Genomic DNA, 26,273 nt, shown 5'->3' on the forward strand with positions numbered 1-26,273 from the left:
CTGTTTTATGATATGCTGTCCACATACAAATGCAGATGCAGATAGAGACACATGTCTCTAACCAGGTAGGATTGTTTTGTCAAGTTCAGATAAGTCGTATTCTCTTTGCTGGACAGAGCTCAATTTTAATCAGACTTGCCTAGAGTATTTTTGTCATGAGAAAAATACTTTTTTTTTTTTTTTTTACTTTTCTTCAGCCATGTACATCTTTTCTAGAAAAAAGCGGAACTGTCATTATTGTTTAATAATTATTCCTTCCTTGGAGAAATTATGGGCATATTTTCTTCTGACAGTTACTAAACAGTCCTGAGATTTTGGTACTAACGATTATATTAAAATCAGAATTTCTTAGAGTTTTAGAGCTGGAAGAGGCCTTAGTGATTGTCTCATCTGGTGATTCTCAACCCTTAAGCATGTACCCAGCATGGCAAGGAGAATATGCCTGGGAGTGGAAGCCAGGGAAACTGGAAACCTACACGGTTCCTTCTAACCTCGTTACCACTCCACCATCATTGTAGTAGCAAGGTTGTTCTGCCAGATGGGGGCATGTCATAAGTCTAGGGGACTGGGGACAGAAACATGTTGCACTGCAGATCCAGCCCAACCCCACATCTTATGGATGAAAATGGTGAGACTGCCAGGTTCAATAACTTCCTCAATGTCATACAACTTGGTCTAGAGCCAGGCTGCTACTGATCCATCCACTGCTTTTTCTCCCTCTGACTTTTCCCCAGACGTCAGCGGTTTCTTTACTACTTCCATAATTCATGCCAGGTCAGGTACCCCCAACCTACCGTCAGAGACAAAGTAATTTTAAATGGAACCTGACTTCTATATGTAAATAATTTATAAAAGAAACTTTATATAAGAACCAGTTTCACCGGCTATGAAAAGAAAGTAACACTAAAAATAATGCAATGAAAAGATAGATATCTTAAATTTTAACAAATTTAACAAAGTTACCCATTCAAGGTTCTGAGCCTGAAGCTCTCTCTGCTAAAAAGAGAGACTATCTGGAGATATAGGGATATTAAAGATATACTAGCCCCAAACTTTGCCTTTCTTTGTTTATGTAAACTGAAAGAGGATGGTGAAGAAAATAACATTCTCCCTACATAAGTCTAGGTAATGTTGGCCCACTCACAACTTCTTCTGAAATCCTCTCAAGTTCCACCAATAAATGATCTGCTTTTTATACATTAGGTGCTATCCCCCCAAATGGAGGGCCATGTCAAGCCAATGATAGCTTGGTTTGTTTCCAGGCTAGTTATAAGAGCATAGACTTCGGGGGCGCCTGGGTGGCTTAGTGGGTTAAAGCCTCTGCCTTCGGCTTAGGTCATAATCCCAGGGTCCTGGGATCGAGCCCCGCATTGGGCTCTCTGCTCAGCAGGGAGCCTGCTTCCTTCTCTCTCTATGCCTGCTTCTCTGCCTACTTGTGATCGCCGTCTGTCAAGTAAATAAATAAAATATTTTTTAAAAAAAGAACATAGACTTTGTTGCAATCAGAATATGCCATTAGAAAAAGAACAGGTGAGAAGCTGTATGTATATGGGCTGTCTATGTTCTGTGTATATCCACCGAACCACTGGAAGAACTCAAAGCACAGTGCTTGCCACGTAGTAGAAGCCTGATAGATGTTTGCTGAATGAACAAATGAATGAATGGGAAGTCATAGTGTTATATCAAATCAGGTAAAGGCAACAGACTATGGTACTGACAAGTTACTGTGTTTGGTCCGAAGTCACCTTGAAAAATCTTGGCAGTGGACATGAAGTGTGGATCACCCAGTAACAGCAGAGCATACCATGAGATATCTAAATTACTGCGAAGAGCGCATACACATTTAAGCATTAAGAAGACTTAGACCACTATCTTTTACAGGTGTTGTGGTACTTTCCTTTATGTTGTCTTGGAGAAGCCGTGCATCATGGGGAGAACAGCAACCAAGACCCAGATATGGATCTTGACTTTACTCCCCAATAGCTAGATGATTTGAGGGAGAATTCCATCATCTTTTAATGAGACTTCTCAAATCTAAAAATGAAGATCGTTATAATGCTTACCTCAGAGATTGTTATGAAAATAAAATGAGGGAATGCACATGAAAATCACTTTTTGACAACTAACATACTATGCTCACTTGTCTATATTGAAATTGCATATTATTAAAATGACTGTTGAGCTGCCATTTATAATGAATAGTTGGAGAATGCGATATTCTGATTATTTGAATATTCAGGATAACATAAGTGTAGTAAATATCTTTCTAGTTAAAAGAAAGATTATATATAATAAAATATCCTTAATATCAAAGCTATATTGAACATCATCATTTGGATGAGATTTCAAGATACTGCTGTGTATTTCATGACTAGCATTTGAACAACGGTATTAAAGATGTAGAAAATATAGAAAGAGAACTGACTCTAAGTAAATGCCCCAAACCACACAATTAAAAAAAAATGGTTCCTTAAAATGCACATTTGATTATTATTGATCCCCTGATCAAGAAAAATATATGTGAATTGAGGAACTGACATAAGATATAGGGAAGTAGAATTTTCTTTCCTGGGTATTTTTTAGGGGGTAGAATTTGACAAGAATTATTTGATTTTGCTCTGTTCACACAAAAAATTATGCCCTTCCCCCACCATGACATAGTACAGCTAGAACCCAATCTAAAGACTTTTTCACTAGCATAAATTCTATCATCGTAAATTATGATCATTCAAACAGTGGCAGTGCTATATTGTAAAAAATTGTAATCAGACCCACTAATAATACTTGGTAAACTATTGTGAGTAATTTATTCCCATTATTTCCCTCCTTCCTTCCTACTTTCCTTCCTTTCTTTTTTAGAGAAAGGAGGGGGAGATCAGGGGGAGAGCAGGGGGATAGGGACAAACAGAGCGTGCACTGAATGCAGAGGCTGAGGGAGAGGAGGGGCTGATCCTATGATCCAGAGATCATGACCTGAGCTGAAATCAAGTGTCAGACACTTAATGTACTGAGCCACCCAGGTACCTCCTCCATTATGTCATTTCTTATATAATTTACCTTCTTGAATTTTAACTTAAATATAATAATAGGTTGTTAAACTATAATATATTTAATATATATTTCTAATATATATAATAAAATATAATTTATATATAATATATATTGTACTAGTTATTTTGTTAATCAATCACACTAAACCTTTTTGTTTAAATAATATAGATATGAGTCACTTTGAGGAAGGGTTGTTATATGAAAAGATCACGAAAATGTATTAGGAATTTCTTTTGAAAGTGCTGTTATTACACTACTATTTATTTCGTAAACTTTTGCTTGTGTCAGTGAAATTGAACCACTCCCATAGATCACTCATCATCCTCATGTAATAATTATTATCTGACACATCCAAGCTGGATGACTATGATAAAAAATATGATCCAAGATTCTGATTTATAATATGTCTAAGAGCTCCTTAAAAAAAAAAAAAAAAAAAGGATTTTGAATGGTGCCAGGCATTTAGAATAAAACTGTCAAGAGAAACTCAAATCCTTTTGGCTGTAGCAGTCTGTTTAATTTTAAGAGCAACTCTTACTCCTTTTATTAAGAATGTTCAGCAACTATCTCATCAACGTGATGTCTGTAGCAAATTATTTTCACTTAAGGGCTCAGCTCTGACATTTGAGGGGAATTGTTGAGAATGCCAGTTCAGTTCAGGAAAATGCTGTGGTTAAGGGTTGGCCCATTTTCACAGGGAGTAGTATTTTTCAGGTCTTGTTTTGTGGTATTTATGTTGTAAATAATATATCCAAAGTCCACGTAACTACCTGTGCCTGCCAGCAAATGGCACCTACCCTTGTTGTCTTAGATCCAGGCACAGACTGTTTAAACTCTGAGAGAAATACTTTGATTTGTTGGAAGTTTTAATTGGGTTCACTTTGCAGCTCAGACAGTAGAGTTTAACCTATTAGATTCTTGGTGCAATATTATTTCTATTTTTTTTCACCAGGAGACTCAATTATTTATTTCTTCACCTGAACTTCAACAACCATTTGAGCTAAATGATCTAGAAACTTGTTCCTCAGTGGGTGGTCTCCCAATTAGCAGTATCATCCTCATCCGTGGGCCAATTGGAAGCACGGACTCTCAGACCCACCCCAAATCCATTGAATTAGAATCTGCATTTCACAGAATCTTCTCTGTGAGCACTGCATGATTCTGACCATACTTTTTTTTTTTGACAGCACAATATTAACATTATTATAATGCAGTTTCCCATTTTTTTTTCTCTGAATGCTGATAATGTGTAGAAAAATTTGGGAGGGGGCTTGGTGTGAATATGCATTTTTCTCCTATTAGATTTAGCAACTTGAAAATTTTAATACAAAATTTCCAGGCTATCAGTGAAGTGTTATTGTGTGTTTTTTTTTCCCCAAAAGTAATGTTTTTTAGGAGCAGAAACACTACAAATTTGCACTATCATTGTTGCTGGTTTATCAGCATCAGTGCCCAGAGTAACTACTCAGTATCTGAATAATTAAGAGATTTTATATGTTTTCTTTATTAATGGGAGGCAGTTAGCATAAAAGATTGGTTAAATGGAAATTTTTGGTTGCATTGGATTTTGTGCTGAGACCTCACAGTAGACAAAGTCAGGTGACAAGTGCACACATATAGCAAAATAATGCCTACATACCTGTGCAGAACTCAGAAGAGGGAGGCCATCCTTCTCTCTTGGACCATACTTTTGAGTTGCAAGGATCTAGAACTGTCTCACAGATCACACACACAGGCACTATCTTCCAAAAGTGTTTTAATTTTACTTATTTTACCAATGTCAGCCATCATAAATTAAAAGGAAATAATGCAACACTGTAACCCTTCGATGACGGAGACTCATAGATGAATATCACAGGTGTCCGCTAAAAGCCAAACATCTTTTCCCCAGTCATCAGAATTTCCAGGTATTTTCAGCTCGAGGCTCCTCTTATTTTTCTCTGGGAGAGCTGATCCTTACAGTGCTTTTCTTTCTCTGGAAATAATAAATTCACATTATTGTCATATTTATCCTTAACGTGGTTTAGACTCTGGCTGCTTACAGTGATTGGTTCACAGAGTGTTCCCTGTTTCTTCCTCTCAGGGTGGATTTAGCAGTTTTCTTAGGTCCCTTCATGTCTGCAATCCCCTCACTCCCCCCTTCTCCACACCCTTCCACTGGGATGAATGTTCCTGGTGAGTCAAGACTCCATTTTGTTCCCTGCTGTGTCTCCGATGCCTGGGACAGTGTGACCTGTTATTATATTTTTGCTGTCTCTCTGTAGTAGTAGGGACCATATGAGTCTAAAAAAAGAGACCAGTGATTCAGGTGGGGACGGGGGGAGCTGAGATTCCTATCTAGTTAATCTGCTTCTGAAGTCCTTTCTCTTATTCCTCCGATGCACCTGTTCCCGTCTGGTGGAACTTATTCCCATATCATTGGGATGCGGTAGTATGTCCCCGTGCAGGAGGCACTCAGTCCTTCTGTCCCCGGGTGTTGCTGCTGATAGCTCATGGCTGGGTCCCTTCTTCGGCTTTACCCTGTGCTGAAGGGCACTTCCTTGCCCAAGGTTGTGCCTCTTCCCTGTGGGGGCAGTGCCTGGTTGATGTGGGGTGCCGAGTCCTGAGCCCTTTGCCTCAATTTGGGACAGTTCAGAAGGGCCATCCTAGTGCTGGAACTCCCTGGGGGACTTGTGGAGTTCTGCCTTGCAGTTTCGTGTAATTTACTAGCTCTCTCCACCCAGTCCTGCTTCCCTTCTTTCTTTATAGGTCATGCCTGTGTGCATGCGCCTCTCCGCCTCAGCATGTGAGCATCAGCAACACAGCTGCTTTAACAGAACCTCAGAGAACCCCAATGACCAGGTTACACAGTCAGCTAGCTGCCAAATCTAGGCGGGAACCTATCTCAATCAAATGCTTTTCCAATCCCACCATTCTGACTCCCTCCTAAGCAGGGTTTCTAAGCAGTGGGGGGCGGGGGAGCAATTATATTCTCCAGGAAACATTTGGCAACATCTGGAGACTTGGGGAGTTCTACTGGCTTCTAGTGGATAGAGACCTGGGATGTTGCTAAACATCCTACAATGCATGGGACAGCGCTCCATCGCCAAGAATTACCCAAGCCCCAAATTTCCATAGGGCCATGGTCAACAGATGAATGAGGCAGTTGAAGTAAGAATTAAATACTGCCCTTCCCTCATGTTTTCCTAGGGTGGGGGTTCAATGTTTAAAAAATCTCCCATATTAACACTACTATGTGGATGAATGCATTTTTGTTGCATATGTTTTGCATAGTTTCCACTTACCAGAGGCCCACGCAGAAGCAGTTTGTAGTGTCAGAGAAACACCAACTCAAAGTCAATGTTTCCACTCATTTGCTCCCTGGGTTCTACTCTGTGAGCCTGCGGTGGACAGCAGTTCTAATCACCATGCCCTGTGGAGAAACACATTTAAATACAATACTCCTGTTGTCCAGGGTCTTATGACTACTTGTCCTAGATTTTCAGTTTTTCTTGGGAAAGAAATCATAAATCCTTCCTCTTGCCTTCTGCCTGTCTAAGAGGGAAATGTGAATCTAGGAATTCCATATCAGGATCCTGGAATTTAGGCTTCCTGTTGTTTTCTTGACTGTTTCATGTGTTAAATGGGAACTTTTATCCATTAGCCTGAACTCATGAAGAGATTTTTGAAGGAATGAATAAGTGAGTGCCCAAGCTTCAATCACAGGAGAGATGGTACCTTGTCTAAGCTTATAGGTTGACTTTAGGACATTCAAATGGAAACACTGTATTCAAATAGTTCATCCTAATTATCTTTGTTGCTTGGATAAGAGGAAATGGATGGCACAGTCCTCAAAGGAAGGGGCCAAAGTGTACTTGGGAAGAATGACAAGAGCCGGGCGTGGGGGAGTAGCCGGTGACTCAGAGGAGGAGACAGACAGGATCTCATCAGTTCCTTTCCAATCTTCCTGAATTTCCAGGATATTGGGGTTCATTGCTGATGATGACCCAGAGAATAGCCTATTTCCCATTAGTGGGATCTAAAAACTGTTTTCTTCACTTGAATAAATGCACATTGGCACGATGCAGACCAAAATATATTCAAGTTGTATGAGTTATGTAAACTGGAAAAACCAAGAGGCTGCCCTTGTGTCCACAGCTGGTTTGTGCTGGTGGTGAGGTCTCATGGATCTTCCTTTCTGCCAACTCCAGGCCCCAGGCTTCTGTGTTCAGTAAAAAAAAAAAAAAAAAAAAAAAAAAATCCAGAAGTCCCCTGGGTCTGAAATGTGGAAACTACTCAACCTTCTAGATGCTTCTGATTGAAGGATCAAGACAACTTTGGAAAATCCTCCATAAGGGAATGTGTGAGGGCCGTCTGGATATCAACAGCCTCCCATATGTCACTTTCTTGCTGTCAGCTTGGGACTCAGGGATACTGTCCAAAACTGCCTGCACTCCAGCTTCATTTAAGTCTCTTGTAGCTGTTGTCTTCAATTTTGTGGGAAATTTTATGGTTTTACTTCTTTATCCACTTTCTGGGACCTATTTTAAAAATTCTATATGTAAGGTACAAAAATCTAATATTTGAAGCATCGTTTGTGTTTTGCTTCGCTCTTCAAAAATGAATGTCCTCTGAGTTGGAGCTCTTATACACAGCTTCTAACTGCAGAGGTTAGTGCCTGTCTTTGAACTTTATGTAACTGAAGTTATACCATCGATACCCTGTGGGTTCATGGCTGTTTCTGCTCAACATCGTATTTGTGACTCGTTCACACTGTTGGCTGTAACTAAGGTTTGTTCTGTTTCATGATGGACATCAGGGTTGTTTCTGGTTGGGAACATAGTGCTAACTGTGAGCCCCGTCTGTGTTGACACAAGCACACGTTTCTGGTGGGAAACACCTAGGAATGGAATTGCTGGGTCATAGGGTCGGGTTTTGTTTAGTCCTGGTAGATGGTGCCAAGCATTTCTCCAAAGTGGCTGTAGCCACTCAGGCTCCTATCTCTATTTTCTTCTCTCTGTGTTTTCGGATTTGGATCATTAGATTTCCCCAAGTTGCTTTGAACTCTCCTGGGTTCTTGGATGTTGTCATGTTTCAGATAATTTCTACCTCAGTTATGATTATGGCTATATTTTAAGTATCAAGTAGCTATTCTAGAAAATTCTGTGTCACAGTCTACATTTTTAGGTAAGTTGGTGTTTGATGCTCCAGGATGAGCTTTCTTTTTGCTCAGAATGGCTTCAAGTTTTTTACATCTCTTGTGATTGCACACCAGGTGGTCAGTTTTTTCTTCTCATAACTGTATTATTTGGACTACAAGAGTATCATATTCTTTTGTTACCATTAGCAGAATTTTACTTGTAGGGAAGTTCTTTTTTTGAGTTAAGAAATGCTAGAGTGGTATGATTTGAGATATGAAATCCTCTTGTGAATTATTTTCAGTTTTAGATTAGGAGCAAAAGATTTGATGATACTATAGATGACTTTTTAAAAAACGATGTATTATTTATTTGACAGAGAGAGAGAGAGAGAAAGCACGAGCAGGGGGAGAGGCAGGCAGAGGGAAAGGGAAAATCAGGCTTCCTGCCAAGCAGAGAGCTAGATGCGGGGCTTGATCCCAGGACCCTGGGATCATGATCTGAGCTGAAGGCAGAGGCTTAATCAACTGAGCCACCAAGGTGCTTGGATGACTTTTTTTTTTTTTTTAAGTTTCTTTCTTTCTTTATTTGACAGAGAGAGGAGAACAAGATAGAGAGGAAGAAGCAGGCTCCCTACTGAACAGGAAGTCCCACGGGGGGCTCAATCCTAGGACCCCGAGATCATGACCTGAACTGAAGGCAGATGCTTAACCCACTGAGCCAGCCAGGCGCCCCATAGATGACTTCTTTTAGCCAATATTCTCACACTTAGAGCTGGAAGTACTTGACTAGGTGCTGGGAGACCCGCAAAACCCCTTGGCAGAAGATTTAATTCATACAGTGCTTGCTCTGGACCCAGAGCCAGAACATTACCCGACTCTGGCCAGAGCCCGATAAAACTGGCTCCTGATGTTGTGTGGAGAACATCAGTGAACTAACCAGCTTCATGAGGAAGCGCTTTCATTTGGGGCCATAAATACGTGGCATAATGAATAAAGTATGGAGGTCAGAGGCACTTACTCCATCTGTTTTTACCCTGTTCTGTCAGCTGCCACGGGCATGCTTCGTCCTTTAAGGCTTCTTTCTGACTCTCAGTGTTTAGGTCTACAGTTCTCTTTGAAGGCTGTGTGGTCTTTTCCACATCCCAAGGAAAGACAGTCAGTCATGCTCAGTACTGACTCATGTTGCTTTTAAAATATTAAAGGGCACTATTTGTCGGTGCAAAGTCTAAGGAACCTGGAGTTTCCTGACTTCTGTTTCTGGTCCAGTTGCAAAGGATCATTCCTCTGATTTTCTGTAACATGATTTGTACCATTTTTTTTTTCTAATGGAAAAATCAATCTCAAAACTTTACCAAGGTGTCGTAAGAAATATTTGAGAGTGCTGGGGTTAGCCTGGAGGTGTGAGCTGAGTGGGGGAGCATTAATGACAAGAGGGCTTGTGGTGTAAAGGCACAGTGGGAGGAAGAATCTGGATTCTCTGGCCTTTGGGGCATTTGGGACCTTCCTTGGGAGTTCTCGGGTGAGGCTGGTTAACTTGCCCATGGGCACAAGCATCATGGATGTGCTTCTGATTTGTGACACAAAGTGCTTCCTTGTTTGACTTCTTGGACTTAGAGTGAACATGTTTTCTTAAAGGGTGGATTTGGGGCAGTGATCAAAGCTCCATACTAGGGCTTAAGGCTTTTTTCCCCCTACCATACATGAAAAAAAAAAAAAAATCCTCTCAACACCTGCTATATTTTGCCCAGGGATTTTAAAAGAACTCTACCTTTCAGTGGAATAATTTCTTCAGGTGGGGTTACGGAATAGGTGGGAGGGGTCTCTGCAGCTCTGTAGTCTGTGGTTAATTCTACTCTAAAATATTCCATTTTTGTTCAGATTAAGTATTTTTGCATTCTAATGGAGCTATAAAACCATGCCATGGACTTGATTTGTATAACTGCTATGTCAGGTGTGATAAATGTTTATGTAATATTGATTCCCTCATTCTGCTCATTGTGGGCTGGTTGAAGTAATATACAGCCACTAATTTTTTTTTTACTTGCAGAGGTAGTTTATTAGATGTAAAACAAAGGTTGGCTCTGAACTACACCTGCATATACTACCATCAAGAAAATGTTTATTGTTCAGCTAATCTTATTGGCGTAAAGTGACTATGGTTTAATCACTGAACAAACAAGGTAGGACAGCGTGGTGGGTAATTGGCTGTACTTCCTGCGGCCATGCTGGGGCCAAGTGCTCTTGGGTAACTCCCTCAACCTGAGAACCTGGAAGGGGGTTTTGAATCCTTACCCAGGAGAAAGATTGAGATGAGAATCCACATGGGACTTGGCTTTTCTCTGCACACAAGCATCCACCCACCTAGAAGGGATATAGGGCTATGCTCTAGAAACACAAACCTTTCTGAACAATTGTCTATAAGTTGAAGGTTTATAAACTGAATCATGGCTTAAGAGCTGAGAGGGAGAAAATGAGGCACACTAAGAATAAAACACATGCTGGTAGGCCTCAGAAGTGAAATGCAGGGACACTTGCCTCTAAAGTTCTCTTCACCACCCATTGTTGTTCCTTAAAAGCCAGTGTTTTCTGATAATTTACAACAGTTTAGAAAGCACTGTCATATATATTGTTTATTTTACCCCCCACAACAGAATCCAAAGGTTAACGCACTGGAAAAGCAAAGAGGTATATTAAAAAGCATTCCTAATATTTTCTTCATTTATTCAACAAACATTTATTGAATGCCTACTATGGGCCTTGTGGTAGGCATTGGGAATACAAAATCTAAAGAGATGCAACTCCTGCCTGAAGGGAAGACAGGAAGATAAATGACTGCTCGGAGTAGAGGGTAAGGATATGAGGGAAATTGTATTCACAGGACATTGTGGGAGCACAAAGGGGTGTGGGGTTTTATGGAAGGAGTAAGCAGGGAAGTCGATTCTTGAGTTTTGAAGAATGAGGAAGAGTTGATCATACGAAGGAGGGAAGGAAGGCCATCAGATGGAAAGACCATGCACGTGAAGGCCAACATGTTGATCTTGGGAGACTCCCAATCACTTAACATGTCCTAAGCTTAGTGTATAAGGAGACGGATGTTAAGGAAGGTAGGAATGGTGTTGATGGATGAGGCTGGCTAGATGAGCAGTGGACAGTGCATGAAGAACATACCAGTCACTCTACTAACACTGAAGAGTCAGGAGTTTGGCCATGATCTTGAAGGATGGTCGAGCATTTAAGTAGGTGGGCAACATGGTCAGAATTGAGTTTTAGAATGTTCATCATGAGGCCAGGGTGGAGAATGGTTTGAAAAAGGTTGGTGGACAGATATAGATGTGGAACAGTACAGAAACAATTAAGATGAGAGAAGGGAAAGAGCCTGAACCGTGGAGGACGCTGCTGAAAGCAGAGTGGGATTTTAGACAAGTAGAACCTTCTGGGTTTGGTGGATTCCAGGTGGACCAGGGTATGTCTACACGACACAACTTAGCTTTGGGCTTGCCTTAGAGGGAGGATGAAAGAGCAGTGGCCTTTTTTTTTTTTCCTAAGAAAGAAGGGATTTTGTTTGTTTGTTTCCCCCCTTGTTAAGACATGGACTACATGAAGAGGAGCAGGCTTGGTGATGGAGAATGGGAGGAGGCTACTGAGTTGTATTTAGGGAACACTGAGTTTGTGGTATAAATATTTATGTCAGAGGAAATGATACATAGATGCTTGGGTCAGGAGCACAGGAGAAAGCTCTGACCTGGAGATGTCAGCTGGGGAGAGATCAGCATCTCTTTGCTTTGTAAATTAGAAGATATGGAATACATAGCCTAAGAAGTTAGTAAAGAGAGAGGTCTGGGACCAAGCATGGATTCTCAGATGCTCCCCACATTTGATTCGTGAGCAGGGCAAGAGGAACCTCAAAAGGGCATAGATGCCGGAAGACAACCAGGACAGTGATGGGATGAAAGCCAGAGGAGGGGAAAGTTTTCGAGAAAGGGCCCTCACTAGGGTCAGACCCTGCAGAAGGTGCTTTGTGTACAGTAACTGTTGGTCACTATTTGTTAAGATTAGCTCCTAGGAATACAGATGAGAGGCAATGACGAGGCTTGGGATGGTCAGGAAAAGCCATGAAGGAGGAGGCAGGATTGAAATAAAGACTTTAAAATACCTATAGAATTTGGATAATGGAGGGAAGGTGTGCAGACATCCCAGGTCAAGGTAGTAACTTAGCACAATCATGTCAGTGACAAAGTGATGGTGCTTTGTGAGAAGATGTCTCTAGTAAGAGCAGAAGACATGGGTTTGGGGCCAGTAGGAAGTGATGGCCCTCTCAGCCCTCTCATGTTCTCTCAGCCATTGAAGTCTGGTCTCTTAGGTGAAGGCTTCTTTGATGTCTGCCCTACCTTCTTTCTGCTCAGACAGGAGTCTCATCTGCTTCCTTATTGCCCACAGCCCTTAGTCTGTGTTGCTGCTCTAGCATTTCCCATGCTCTGTCTCACACTATAGCTGTTTGTTTAACTGTCCCATTTCCCCAAACTGACCCCAGCTGGTCCCAGATGGCCAGGGCACTAGGTTGTTCTCCTTTGTATCTGTTGATCATGTGACACATGAGTTTTTGGCTCCAAATAGCGAGTTAGTAGATGCCAGTTGAAAGAGGTGATAAGCTGGGAGCAGTGACGTGCACCACAACTGAGCAGATGGACAGCTCTGGCTTCCCCCTTGTTTAGGGAACTCGTTCACAGTCCTTTACACTTAAACCATTGAAGAGAAGACCTGTTCTTTTATCTGCTCTTATTTCCCTCACTGCTTTCCTCATTCCCTTTCTCCCTTTCTCTTTTCTTTTCTTCCTTCTCTCCATCCCTCCCTTCTTAGCAAATCTGACCAAACAGGGATTTGGGGATGGTTTTTCAGTGAAGTAGTCCTTTTCTGCAGGGTCAGTGGAGTGAGGCCCGCTGAGCAGATAGATAACGTGTGCTTTTCCACTGAAAGCCATATTCTAGGGTGTGTTATTCAGTAGGTCATGAATAATGAATGCCAAGAAGCATTTCAGAGCAGGGATTCAGGAGCCCCAATGCCGCTCTTCCAATCCTATCTCTGCCATTCAATCAGCTGTGTTACCTTCAGCTACTTAACCTCTAAGTGTCTTAATATTCACGTCTGTAAAATGGGGAGTCTATTCTATCCTGGCATGTTCTGAGGATTAAATTAGTTCATATTTGTGAATTTATAGCATTGCCTGGCGGGCAATGAGTACTATGTGTGTATGTTTTTTGCTTTGTTTTGTTTTGCGATATAATTGACACATAACATTGAGTAAGTTTAAGGTGTACAACTTAAGTAGACATTGATTTGATAAATGTATATATAGCAGTAAGATCACCATAGATTCAGCTAAAATGTCTATCTCATCACATGGTTATCCTTTTCTTTGTGGTGAGAACATTTAAGATCTAGTCTCTTTGCAACTTGAAAGTATGTAATACAGTGTTGTTTATTAGAATCAGTATGCTGTGGATTAGCTCTCCAGAACTTACTCATTTTGTAGTTGTTAGTTTGTACCCTTTGACCAATGTATCTCCGGTTCCTCCACCCCCAGCCTGTTAACTAACAGCCATTCTGCTGTGTTTCTATGAGTTCCACTTTTTTAGATTCCATGTAGAAGTGACACAATACAGTATTTGTCCTTCTCTGTCTGGTTTATTTCATTTAGCCTCCTGCCCTTAAGGTCCACACATGGACAAATGGCACGGTGTCCTCCATTCTTATGTCTGAATATAGATACACACACATATATAATATGTATATATTCCATTACCTATATAATTTTATGTATATAATATGTATATATTCCGTTATACACATATACATATACATACACACACACACACACACACACACTACACATACACACACACTTCACAGCTTTATGCATTTATCCACTGACAGACACTTAGGTGATCTCTGTGTCTTGGCTATTGTGAATAATGCTGCAATAAACAGAGAATGCAGGTATCTTTTGATATCCTGTTTTCATTTCCTTTGGACATGTACCCAGGAGCAAGATTGCTGAATCATATGGTAGTTCTAGTTTTAATTTTTTGAGGAGCTCACAGAGTCAGATGCCCAGCACAAAGCTGAATCTGGGGCTCAATCCCATGACCCTGAGGTTATGACCTGAGCCAGAGTCAAGGATTGGATGCTTAACTGACTGAGCCACCCAGACACCCCTTGTCCCTTGTCTTCTTGATGATGGCCATTCTGACAGATGTTAGGTGATACCTCACTGTGGTTCTGATTTTCATTTCCCTGATTATCAGTGATGTTGAGCATCTTTTTATGTACCTGTTGGCCATTTGGTTGTCTTCTTTGGGAAAATGTCTATTCACTTCCTCTGCCCATTTTTATTTTTATTTTTTTAAAGGTTTTTATTTATTTATTTATTTGACAGAGATCACAAGCAGGCAGAGAGGCAGGCAGAGAGAGAGAGAGGGAAGCAGGCTCCCCGCTGAGAAGAGAGCCTGATGCAGGGCTGGATCCCAGGACCCTGGGATCATGACCTGAGCCCAAGGCAGAGGGTTTAACCCACTGAGTCACCCAGGCACCCCTTTCTGCCCACTTTTATTTTATTTATTTATTTATTTATTTATTTATTTTTTTTCTGCCCACTTTTATATTGGATTTCTCTCTCTCTGCTATTGAGTTGTATGAGTTCTTCGTATATTATTTGGGAATTAACTTCTTACCAGATATGTGATTTTGCTGATATTTTCTCCTATTCTGTAGTTGCCTTTTCATTATGTTGATGATTATTTTGTTGTGCTGAAGTGTTTTAATCTGATGTAGTCCCACTTGTTGATTTTTGCTTTTGCTTTTGATGTCATATCCAAAGAATTCTTGCTAAGACCAATGTCAAGAGACTTCTTCCCTGTTTCCTTCTAGGCATTTTGTCATTTTGGGTCTTATGTTTAAGTCCTTGACTATTTCAGATTAATTTTTTTGAATGGAATAAGAGGTCCAAGTTCATTTTCTGCATATGGTTATCCAGTTTCCCCAACACATCAGTTATTGAAGAGAGTATCCTTTTCCCATTGAGTATTCTTGACTCTTTTGTTAAGAATTGGTTGACCGGGGTACCTGGGTGGCTCAGTTGGTTAAGCAACTTCCTTCAGCTCAGGTCATGATCCCAGTGTCCTGGGATCAAGCCCGGAATCGGGCTCCCTGCTTAGTGGGGAGTCTGCTTCTCCCTCCCCCACTCCCCTGCTTGTGTGCTCTCTCTCTCTGTCAAATAAATAAATAAAATCTTTTTAAAAAAATTAGTTGACCATATATTTAGAGGTCTAGTTCTGTTCTGTTCCATTCATCTATGTGTTTATTTTTATGCCAGTACCATACTGTTTTGATTGCTATCTCTGTGTAGTCTAGTTTGAAATCAGGGAGTGTGATGCCTCCAGCTTTATTCTTCCCCAGAATCACTTTTATTATTTGGGGTCTTTTGTGGATCCATGTGAGTTTTAGGTTATTTTTGTTTGTTTGTTTGTTTTTTCTTTAACCTCTGTAGAAAATGCCATTAGCATTTTGATAGGGATTGCATTGATGTATAGATGGCTTTGGGTAGTATGGAAATTTTAATAGTATTAATTCTGCTGATCCCTGATCACAAGATCTCTTTCCATTGGTTTGGTTCTTCTTCAGTTTCTTTCATCAAGTTCTTATAGTTTTCATTGTATAGATCTCTCATTTCCTTGGTTAAATTTATTTCTAAGTATTTTATTATTTTTGATGCTATTGTGCATGGGAGAGTTTTCTCTATTTCTTTTTCAGATATTCCGTTGTTAGTATGTAGAAAAACAACTGTTACTCTGTGTTGACTTTGTATCCTGCAACTTTACTGAATTTGTTTTTTAGTTCCAACATATTTTTGGCTAAGCTTTTAAAATTTTCTGTATGTAAGATCACATCCTATAAAAGTAATGACAATTTTACTTCTTCCTTTCTAATTTGGATGCCTTTTATTTCTTTATTTCACCTGGTTGCTCTAGTTAAGACTTCCAATACTATGTTTAATAAGAGTGGTGAGAGTATATTCTTGTTTCTGATCTCATTGGAAAAGATTTCAACCTTCCATTATTGAGTGTGTTGTTAGCTGTGGGTTTGTGATTTATGGCATTTATTACATGAGGATATGTTCCTTCTGTACCCAGTTTGTTGAGGGACTTATATGTTTTAATAAATATAAATGCTATCAAAACTGTAAGGCATCAGTACGAGAAATATTTCATTAAAAATGGAAAGTCTACAAGTATCAGAGCTTTCTGATTCTAGGAGACAAAAAGTCTTTTTTTTTTTTTTTCCCTTAGCCTCATGAACATTTGATTTGAATATGGACTTATGAACAGTGTCTAATGAAAATTCTAGGCTTTACAGTCGGAAAGACCTGGCTAAGTCTTGGCCACTCAGTGGCTGCAGGCAATTACTGACCCACACCAGGCCCCAGTTTTCTCATCTGTAAATTGGTTCAGAAGCTGTAAGATTTTGGGAGGACTCAGTGAACTAATATTTGCAAATTGTTGCTATATAAAATCAGTACTTAAAGTCCCCTTTTTGTCCTGACTCCACATTTTTACTTCAGCTTTCTTCCTCTCCCATCTTTTGTTCTTAGTTAGGACACATCATTGAAAATCAATCAAATAATCTTTTTTTAAAAGATTTTATCTATTTATTTGACAGAGAGAAACACAGCCAGAGAGGGAACACAAGCAGGGAAGTGAGAGAGGGAGAGGTAGGCTTCCCGCTGAGGAGGTAACCTGATAGGGAGCTCGATCCCAAGACCCTGGGATCATGACCTGAGCTGAAGGCAGACACTTAATGACTGAGCCACTCAGGCACCCCTCAAATAATCTTTTTTATGCAGAGAAAAATCTCCCTTTCTCCTTATTTATTTAATGATCTGGCTTTGAGAATAAGCTAGAAAGTGTCTTTGTCTCATAGTATGAGACTTGGCTATTGTCAGTTGTTATAAGGAATGATTATATATTTGTTTACAACACACCACTTTGGATTTCTTCAAGGGATATTTGTATCATCTGTGGTTCACAATGAGAGAGATTGCCAAACACAAAGAAGTTGGGTTTTTTTAGTCTAGTTACTGTTTTGGTTGGCAAATGATACAGCCTCCTCACCCACCCTCTTTTTGATTACAGCCAATGATAGCATAATATTTTCAGATCAGATTTTTTTTTTTTTGAAAGCAGATTGAGACACGTGGCTTTAAAGGAATCTTCATATAACCCTAGACTCTAGGGGAATTAAAGAAGAAAATTATTCCACTTGCTTGCCTCCATCTAGGTCTATATTTAAGTTATCTAAGGAAGAAAATTTCTTTGATAAATCCTTCTTTTGATACATCCTTCTGTTTTTCAGATTAGAGGGCTAGGGTCACTTTTTCCTTAAAGCCAATATCAATGAGAAATTTTTCTGAGTGACTGACTAGCTCTTTTAAATTAATTTAATTTAATTAATGAAATAGAGCATTTCTATGAATAATGTGGTTAAAGAGTAAAGCTGTCTTATCAACTTAGTCTCTTGGAAGTTAAACAGTAGGAGAAACACTTGAAAACATGAGGATCTGGTTTTGCTGTTTATTGTGTCTATTGATGGAGTCATGATAGATTTCTCTCTGCTGGGTATTTTATAGTTTTGACTTGTGAGCTCATCTTTAGTGGATTTTATATGTAGGATTCCTTGGGGTCTGGTTATTTCCTTACAGAGGTTTTATGTTTACCTCTGAGTTGTGCTCCAAGAGATCACTGACCTGAGACGACTTATGCTAATCTCTTGTCCTGAGGGGCACCTGGGTGGCTCAGTGGGTTAAAGCCTCTGCCTTCGGCTCAGGTCATGGTTTCAGAGTCCTGGGATCGAGCCCTGCATCGGGCTCTCTGCTCAGCAGGGAGCCTGCTTCCCCCTCTCTCTCTGCCTGCCTGTCTGCCTACTTGATCTCTGTCTGTCAAATAAATAAATAAAATCTTTAAAAAAAAAAAGGCGCCTGGGTGGCTCAGTGGATTAAGCCTCTGCCTTCGGCTCAGGTCATGATCTCAGGGTCCTGGGATCGAGTCCCGCATGGGGCTCTCTGCTCAGCGGGGAGCCTGCTTCCCCCTCTCCCTCTGCCTGTCTGTATGCCTACTTGTGATCTCTCTCTGCCAAATAAATGAATAAAATCTTTAAAAAAAAAAAAAGACTCATCAGTGGTATAGATTTGACTTTCAAACCCAAATGGAGAGTCAGCTCCCAATTTTGAATCAGCAGTGAGACTTTTTCTTTTTCTGTCTTTCTTTTTTTTTTCCACCCAGAGCTAATACTGAAACAAACATCCTTACTGCCTCATTATGCTAGTGGGTCGACTCTGTTTCTAGTTCATTCTTCCAGGGTAGCCCTGTGAAGTTCGCAGCTTTTCCTGGGGCTCTCAGCCCTCATTCCAGCCCACCTTTGGGTCTAGGATTAAACCCTCAACCCTTTTTGGCCATTAACATCCAAACTCCTGGGTTCCCCACCCTTCTCCTCAAGGGATACCTGCACACCAACACAGGCTTACCACTCCATTTTCTCTTTCTTTTTGGCCTCTGGACATATCCTGTTCTCTCTCTGAGCTCAACCAAGCTTGTAAAATGGTGTTTATTACATTTTATCCAACATATCTACATATTTTATACTGGGAGAGTTTTCAGGTTATCAGGTTGAATAAAGGGAAATTGAAGTTTAAAGATTTGGGTTAAAGTACCAGCTCTGCTCATTGATTCTTTGAGTGATTCCACCTCTCTGAATTTCAGTTTTCTTCTCTGTAGAGGGAAAGGGGCCCAGCAAGCTCCCAGGGCACTCCATATATAGAAAAGTTTTATAAGAAAGCGAGTTCACCTTGTAAAGACAGCCTATAGGGCATGCTGTGGGTGCACTGTCCAGGTCCCCCTCTGAGTTGATGTTTCCATTACCCTTGCTTCTGTGAATGTGGCCTCCTAAGACTCACAGCTACTCCTTCTCTGGAGAACGGCATCCAAATTCCTATCTCAGACTCTGCTTCTAGGTAACTGAACCTAAGCCATCATCACAATGCTTTTTATTTCACAAGCAATCAATGGTTCTTTGAAGTTGAGCTAGTTCCATAGACCAATGAATCAAGAACAAGCCACCTGTCACCTTTTTAAAATTATCTAATTTTTTGCTCTCTTAATTTTTTACTTATGAGCACACATTACATGTGTGAGTTTATTTGAGGCTCAATAGAAGTCGGATTTAGTGGTTCTGGGCATGAAAGTATGGGAAGGAAAGATTATCTGAACCAAGCAATTAAAAATGAAGGACTAAGTTCTTAAGAGATCATTTTAAGACACCTTTCAATTCTCTCTGTACGTGTGTCATTTATAAATTATGGGTGATTTTATATATACTCTCTTGGCTCTTAAATATAGCCAGATTTGTAAGTGTTATGTATTGAGGGCCAGGGTGGGAGGACATGCTAATGTTCTGTCCCAGATTCTGTGCTTGGGAAGTACCAAGAAATTCAGAGACACCCGGTGGATACTCAGGAGTGAACCCGTCTCTACCCAGAAAGCAGGAAGAATTTTAGAACTGAAATTATGAAAGTGATCTTAGAGCACTGGGCAGGATAGTGGACACAGAAGGAGGTTGTTTTAAACCTTTACCAGGAACTCATTTTGATTCAACCTCTCTGAGCTTTGTTCGCCTTGTCTGTTGCCTAGTAGTGATTTTGTAAGGATTAAGCACTCTCATTTCATTGCCTGCTATAAGGTTCTCAATAAATGGTAATTCTTTTTTAATGCTGATGATCATAATGGTAGGAAAATTTCATTATCATAATTTTCATCATCATTGGAGACTGTGTCTTCACAGTACGTTGTACTATAGGAGCTGGTTTTCAGAGTCTGTGGAATAAAAAGATAGTTTCAAGTGCTGACTTTTCTGATAATAGGATTTCATGCTAGAGAAGCCTGGTACTTTACAGATTCATAGACAAGAATAATTCTTCCTCCTGTGCTCTCCCTTCTGGATCTATTTCTGCTTCCTATCTTGGAAAGGGAAGAAAAAAACTTCAGGTGTGGTATTGAACTGAACAGAGGATCCTGATCTCTAATTCTTTCCTATCCCTGCGATGTTCTGAGGGGCCGTGATGGTTCTCCTTCTCCATATATTGACCAGAGTCCGTGTTCAAGTTTGGAAGTCATCCCTAACAAAATCTGTACACTGCCTATCATTAGTCCTGTGGATTTTGCTTCTTAAGTACTTCTTGAATATTATTACTTCTGTCCAACTCCATTTTGACCCTGTAATAGAAGCCACGATATTCTCTCTAAGTTATCAAACTAGCTTAGCCATATCTACTCCGATTCCATGCCAAATGTTCTTCCCTCTGCAGCCAGAGTGAGTTTTTCACAATGTACACCAGCTGAAGCCTCCCATAGTGTGCCTAATGCCCTCCGTGGCTTCCTGTGTCTTAGGGCTCTTTCCCCAGCTGAGCAGAAGAGGCCCTGCCAGGGCCAGCTGTGCCTCCCGCTCCTGCTTCCACATCATTTTTCACTTCAGTGCCCTGCGTTGGAGCACACTGGCCTTCTCAATATTGCCCTTCTTTGTCCTGCCACAAGCCTTTGCACCTGCAGACCCACAGCAGGAAGATTCCATCCAATTCCTGAACCCCTCCATGTCCTTCAGCTCTCAGGAGAGCCTTTCCTGAATCTTTGACTAGGTCCAGGGAGGCTTTGCTCTCCCAGTTCCTCATCACCTTCGCTTGTTGCTTATATGCCCCATGAGGCCAGAGGAAATCGCTGGTTTTGGTCTCCAGTGGATCTTCCTCCAGGGCCTTACAGGGGCCTGGCACATGGGACTCAATCAGTACTTGTTGAATGCATTAGTGGAAATGAGGCCAATGCAGGAACTGAGCGACAGGGCAACTGGCCCATTCTTGGACACTCAAGGGATGGCTTCTGTAACACCCTGAGCCAATCTCCCATCAGGAGGGTCGGATGGAGTGGCTGCTTGGAGCCTTGCAAGTGTTCACACTCTAGTCTCACTCAAAAAGGGAGGAATGCAAATTCTCCAGTTCTGTACGTCACCACCTTGTGTGATTGCCCTACCCCACACAGGGACGAGGCGGTCTGGTACCCCTCTGCTTGTTTTCAAGGCTTAGTGAATGAGTATTTCTTGTCAACAACCTGAGGGATGTTCATGCCCTTATTACATCTAGTCACTACCTGGGTGGGGCTTTCTGGAAATGTATTTCCGAGGGGGAAGTCATGGCTGGAATTTTATAGGTTGTTTTCTAAGAAGTGCTAAAAACATTTGTCTCTAAGATTTAGGTGACAGTGTCATACCCTCGAAATGTAGGTGGATTTCATATTATTGTGAAACCTGAGCTCAGGTTCATAAAACAAATATTTAATAAGAGATATATGAAATTGTAATTACTATGGATTTTTTCAGTGTGCTGGTTGTTATATATACATAATATATGATTAATCAAATGAAAATATACTTGCAGATGTATGAAAATCTAATTTCATAAACTCGAATTTCTGAAATAAAGTATTTTTCCAAGGTATGTGTGGTATGTGTGTGTTCAGGTTTTAGAATTCTACATGACCAAAATTCTGTATCTGAAGGTTAGTGGAAACATGTGCACAAAATAGACCGTTTTTATGTAGCTAAGGGCTTCAAATTGTTCTCCCAGATAATTTTGTTTGTTTGTGATATCACTTTTGAAGGATATTCTTCAATAACCCAAAATCATTATACATCTCAGTTGTTTACATAAATGTCTTCTGGGGATTCTGTAGAAGAATTATTGCAGTGTTTGTTATGTTGTGTAGAAGTGTTCGTAAATCATGTTAATTAGAAAAAGAATAGGAAATGAATAATCTGCCTACAGATTGGATTCCATGATTAGCCGCCCAAAGTCAACTGGAAAAAACCCGAGGTATTGGAAAATTAGTGGAGGGTTTTGGTTTTGTTTTGTTTTTCTTCCAAAAATTATGTCGAAAAGACATGAGAAAAGAGGGGGAGAGGATTCTCTTTTATAAACTCAGTGTCATAAACAATGAATGCTGGAACACTGAAAAGAAATAAAATAAAATAAAATGGGGAAAAACAAAAACAAAAACAACTCGGTATCCTGAAAATCATCCATTTCTAAGTGAAAATAATAGTAAAATGGTGAGGCTTTCTGGAAGAAGTTTCCCAGAAAGGGGAGCACATCTCTTTTGAAGGCTGTTCACATTTGGAGAGGAAATTGAAAGTTGATGTCATTTTCCAACACTATTCACAATTCAGGCTTTTTAAAAGTCTAATTTTCATAAACTTTTCATATTCCTTCAAATCAGTTGGCACTTTGGAAATTTGAACTTTACCCTGTTGTATCTTGCAAAGTAGTGACTATCCAGGAGGTCAGAACGGGTCTTAGAACTTCAGAACACTTTTTACATTCTTACCTCTGCAAGAAGACTAGGGAATGGAGCCTTTAACTGCAGGATTGTCCTTCAGGTGCTCAAAGCTACTCTGGTTGGTTTCCATTATCTTGACAAAAGTACTAGAGCTGATTCCAGGAAATAAAAAAAGATAGGGACTCAAGTTTACGGGACCCATGAACAGTGTCCTTGATGATCCAAATACGCATTCGGAGAAATCAAAGGGACACGTTTTTCCTCTCGTGCATGTTTAAGTGTGATTCATTCGTAAGCAGCGGGGCTTTACTGTCTGCAATCTGAGCCGAGTTTATCCAGATTGAATGTTCAAGAGAGTCCTGAGTATGGTTAGTCATTTTGCTGTTGCAGGCTCAGACTTACCCAGGCTAATCTTTATGCATTTACTCCATGGTTATATTAGAAAACTTTTTGCTCTCCAAGTTTATGCTGACATTAAAAAGGGAAGGGATCTTCCCTCCCAGTATCTTTTTAAATTTGTTTCCTTCTTTTTCTTTGCTCATTTCTTCCTACTGCGTGGAGCTCGGTAGTGGAGTTTGAAGGACATGAAGGGGCAGGGCAATTGAAAGGCCTCCTTGAACAAGGGAGAGTCACTTTGTCACCGCCTTGAAAATGGCTCTCTTGTGGGTCTGATCAGTACCTCGCTCAGCTGCCCAGACTGGGAAGTGTTAGCCTCTTGGCAGGTGAATTGCCGCCGATATTCGGGCCAGTGGCTGGAAGAGACGTCTGACCAAGCCTCTGCCACATTGTCTGACTGGGAAGAGAGGTGCCGTCTTTCCTTCATTGTCCACATCCCGCTAGGCCTTTTAATGCCACATGGAGGAATGGAGGGAAAGGGATGGGTGACAGGGTTAGTGGTTTCAATCCCAGCTCTCTATTTCCCAGCCGCATGACCATGTCCAAGCTACCGGAGTCTTGGCTTCTTTTGTGCAAAACTGGGATAATAATGAAGTTATGAGACTTGAATGTGTGTGAAAGCACTCACTGGCTTGTGCATGTACCATGCACACCAGCTTTCTTCTCTCTTCTGGAGGGCAGCAGGTCCGGCAGGAGTGGGGAGACAGGGCTGGGCAACAGGGTGAATTGTGCCAAGAGGAGCTCACAGTAGATATCAGGTGGGACATTTATAGAGGTAGCTATAGAACATTCAACCAGGGACTTTGGGTAGGTTGGTAAGAAGTGGATGAGAAAGGCTGTATCTTCATATTGAGAAATGTGTGATGGGCAGGCCTGTCACCACAATGCAATGTGGTTCTGTATGTCTGGGAGAGATTACAGGGTCACGGTGGATGATTGTTCAATAAGATGTCGGGTGTGGCTGTCAGTGTCGTGGTTTGAAAGACATCAGACAGGAATGTGAATAGGCCCACTGAGCTGACTTTCTGTCTGAGAAGAAACCAGCCAGAGGGAAGAATAACACAACCCACAATTCCTAGCACCACACCGTGCAGCTCGTGGATGAATACTTCCTTGTGAGCTGTGAACAGTAGAAATGAGTGGGGGTGCCTGGATGGCCAGCAGGGCTGGGCTGGCCGGAATTCAGAGCCATGAGCACGAGGACTGAGATTGCCAAAGAGTGGTCACCATTGTTATAGAAGTGACTAGAGTTTCTGTGGGTGTTGTAAGGGAGATAAGTGGAAAGAGCATCCGTGCTTGAATCCCTGGGTGTCAGCCCATGGAGAGGGTGTTTCAGACAGGCCTTGAGGAACCTAGGGTCTCTGAGTGAGCAGGGCTCCCTTGGGAATATTCCCTTGGGAATTCCTTGGGAATACCTTCTCACTCATGTCCCCTGGCTTTGGGAGCAGCAAGAGCAACAGTTACCCCACTGGTCCATCCTTATAGGCAAACATTTTCCTACCTTAACTTTTTTGTTTTGTACCAGGGAAGGATCCTAGACCTGAGTCCCTGCCCAGGGGGAGATGGCTTTTAGCCAGTCCTCTCCAGTCAGGCAGACATCCTTGGGGGGGGGATGGGGAAGGGAATGGAGGGAGTTTGGAAGGATTTCCTACCTCTTCCCCAGCCACATACTGCTTTTGCCTCATGTCAAAGGGTCAGCTCTTGCCCCTCCTTGGGAGCAGATGGCTTTTGTTTGATATTAGAGGAGGGACACAGACAGCTTTTGTGCGCATTTGTTATGAACTGAATGTTTGTGTCCCCTCTCCAACCCTAAATCCGTAGGTTGAAGCCCTGTCTCCTAACAGGCTGGTATTAAAAAATGGGACCATTAGGAGGTAATAATGAAGTTTGGATGAAGTCATGAGGCTGGACCCCCCCCCCCCATGAAGGGATTTATGTCACTATAAGATCAGGGGAAGAGACACCAGAATGCTTTCTCTCTCCACCACATCAGAAGTCAGGAAGCAGACCTTCCCTACGAACTGAGTCTGCTGGTGTCCTGCCCTTGGGCTTCTCAGCTTTAGAACTGTGAGAAATAAATGTCTATTGTTGAACCCCACCCAGTCTGTGGAGTCCTATGGCAGGCCACGCTGACCAAGACACTGTCCCTCACTTGCAACTACCCACAGGCCCAAGGGCCAACCCATTTTATTCTTAAGATAGCCTTTGCTCTCCCTTCAAACCTCAACAGGCCTGTGCACTGGAGGGCCCTCTCAGGGTCTTGGCCATCCTGAGCATCTCACGAGCATTCAGTGGAAGCCTGTGGAAAAGAGTTGGCAAGTGTTGCGCAAGCAGGGGCAGGGGAGGGGGGAGGTGGAAACAACAAAACTGTACATTTTTTTTTAAAGTTTGTTGAAAAGAATATTGTCTTATTCTATAAAACATTTCAAACCTAGTTAGATATTTGTAATCAAAAAACATTTGCGCAGAAAGCAGCACTTAGGGCTGCCTGTCCTGTATCCTGCAGTTCGGACGGGAAAAGAACTGAAAATGTCACCTTCTGACATTCTAAGGCAGCTGGACTGGCAGCCGAGGAAGGGAGAGTGTTGAGGAGGTGCGGAGAGGGTGGGCACGCATGTGAGCGCGCCCTCTCCGGAGCAGGCAGGAGTGGGGACAGAGGGAGAGCTTGTGACTGGGGCAGTGAAAATAAACGATTGGCTCTTATCAATCAAAAAAAAAAAATCCCTCGTAGGGATCCGGGGGTCCTGAGCTACCACACTCATCCACGCAGAATTTGCTGAAATCTCAGTTAGTTTTCTCTCTCCCTGCTGAAAAGCAGGCCCCTTTCTCCCACGCTTGGTTAGAGGTGAAAATGCATGTGTCCTTCCTCCCTACAGAGGCATTTGTCACCCTTTGGAGATCAGTTCACTCAGTTCCCTTTTGACCTCAGCATTCTAATCGGCTCCGAAACTTGTGGTTTTGTAGACGAGCTGTTTTTCTTCTTCTTACGGTTCTGGTGGAAGCGACATTCTCTTGCAGCAGTCTCCATCCTGAGCAGGCCCGGCACTGAAGCCCAGAGCCTTCCTCACAGCTGTTGCCGTGTCCTCGTGTCTAGCAGACCCAGCCTTGATCCAGTCTCTGTGCCCCATGCAAGCTCTCTCATTTCCAAACTCCTTTCCCCATTTGTGGGGGTACTTCTCAGTGAGCCTCAGGGATGGAAGTGCCCATAAATGTCACTTGGTCCAAGCTCACATTTTATTCTCAAATTCACAGGTACTGCCCTCTGGCATCTTTCCAACAGT

At 41.6% G+C, this 26,273-nt stretch overlaps 1 protein-coding gene and 1 long non-coding RNA gene across 2 annotated transcripts in view; one reads left to right on the forward strand and one right to left on the reverse strand.

Moving 5' to 3' along the window:
• UST (uronyl 2-sulfotransferase) overlaps nt 1-26,273 on the forward strand; it is a 299,665-nt gene that overhangs the window by 29,972 nt on the left and 243,420 nt on the right. The window lies entirely within an intron of this gene.
• LOC125102568 (uncharacterized) lies at nt 13,231-25,630 on the reverse strand. The gene is made up of 3 exons (XR_007128153.1): nt 25,356-25,630; nt 19,179-19,180; nt 13,231-13,243 (listed from the first exon to the last, which is right to left on the reverse strand). It is a non-coding gene; the product is annotated as an uncharacterized LOC125102568 (long non-coding RNA).

Source organism: Lutra lutra, chromosome 6, assembly GCF_902655055.1.
Source record: "Lutra lutra chromosome 6, mLutLut1.2, whole genome shotgun sequence".
Classification (NCBI taxonomy): domain Eukaryota; kingdom Metazoa; phylum Chordata; class Mammalia; order Carnivora; family Mustelidae; genus Lutra; species Lutra lutra.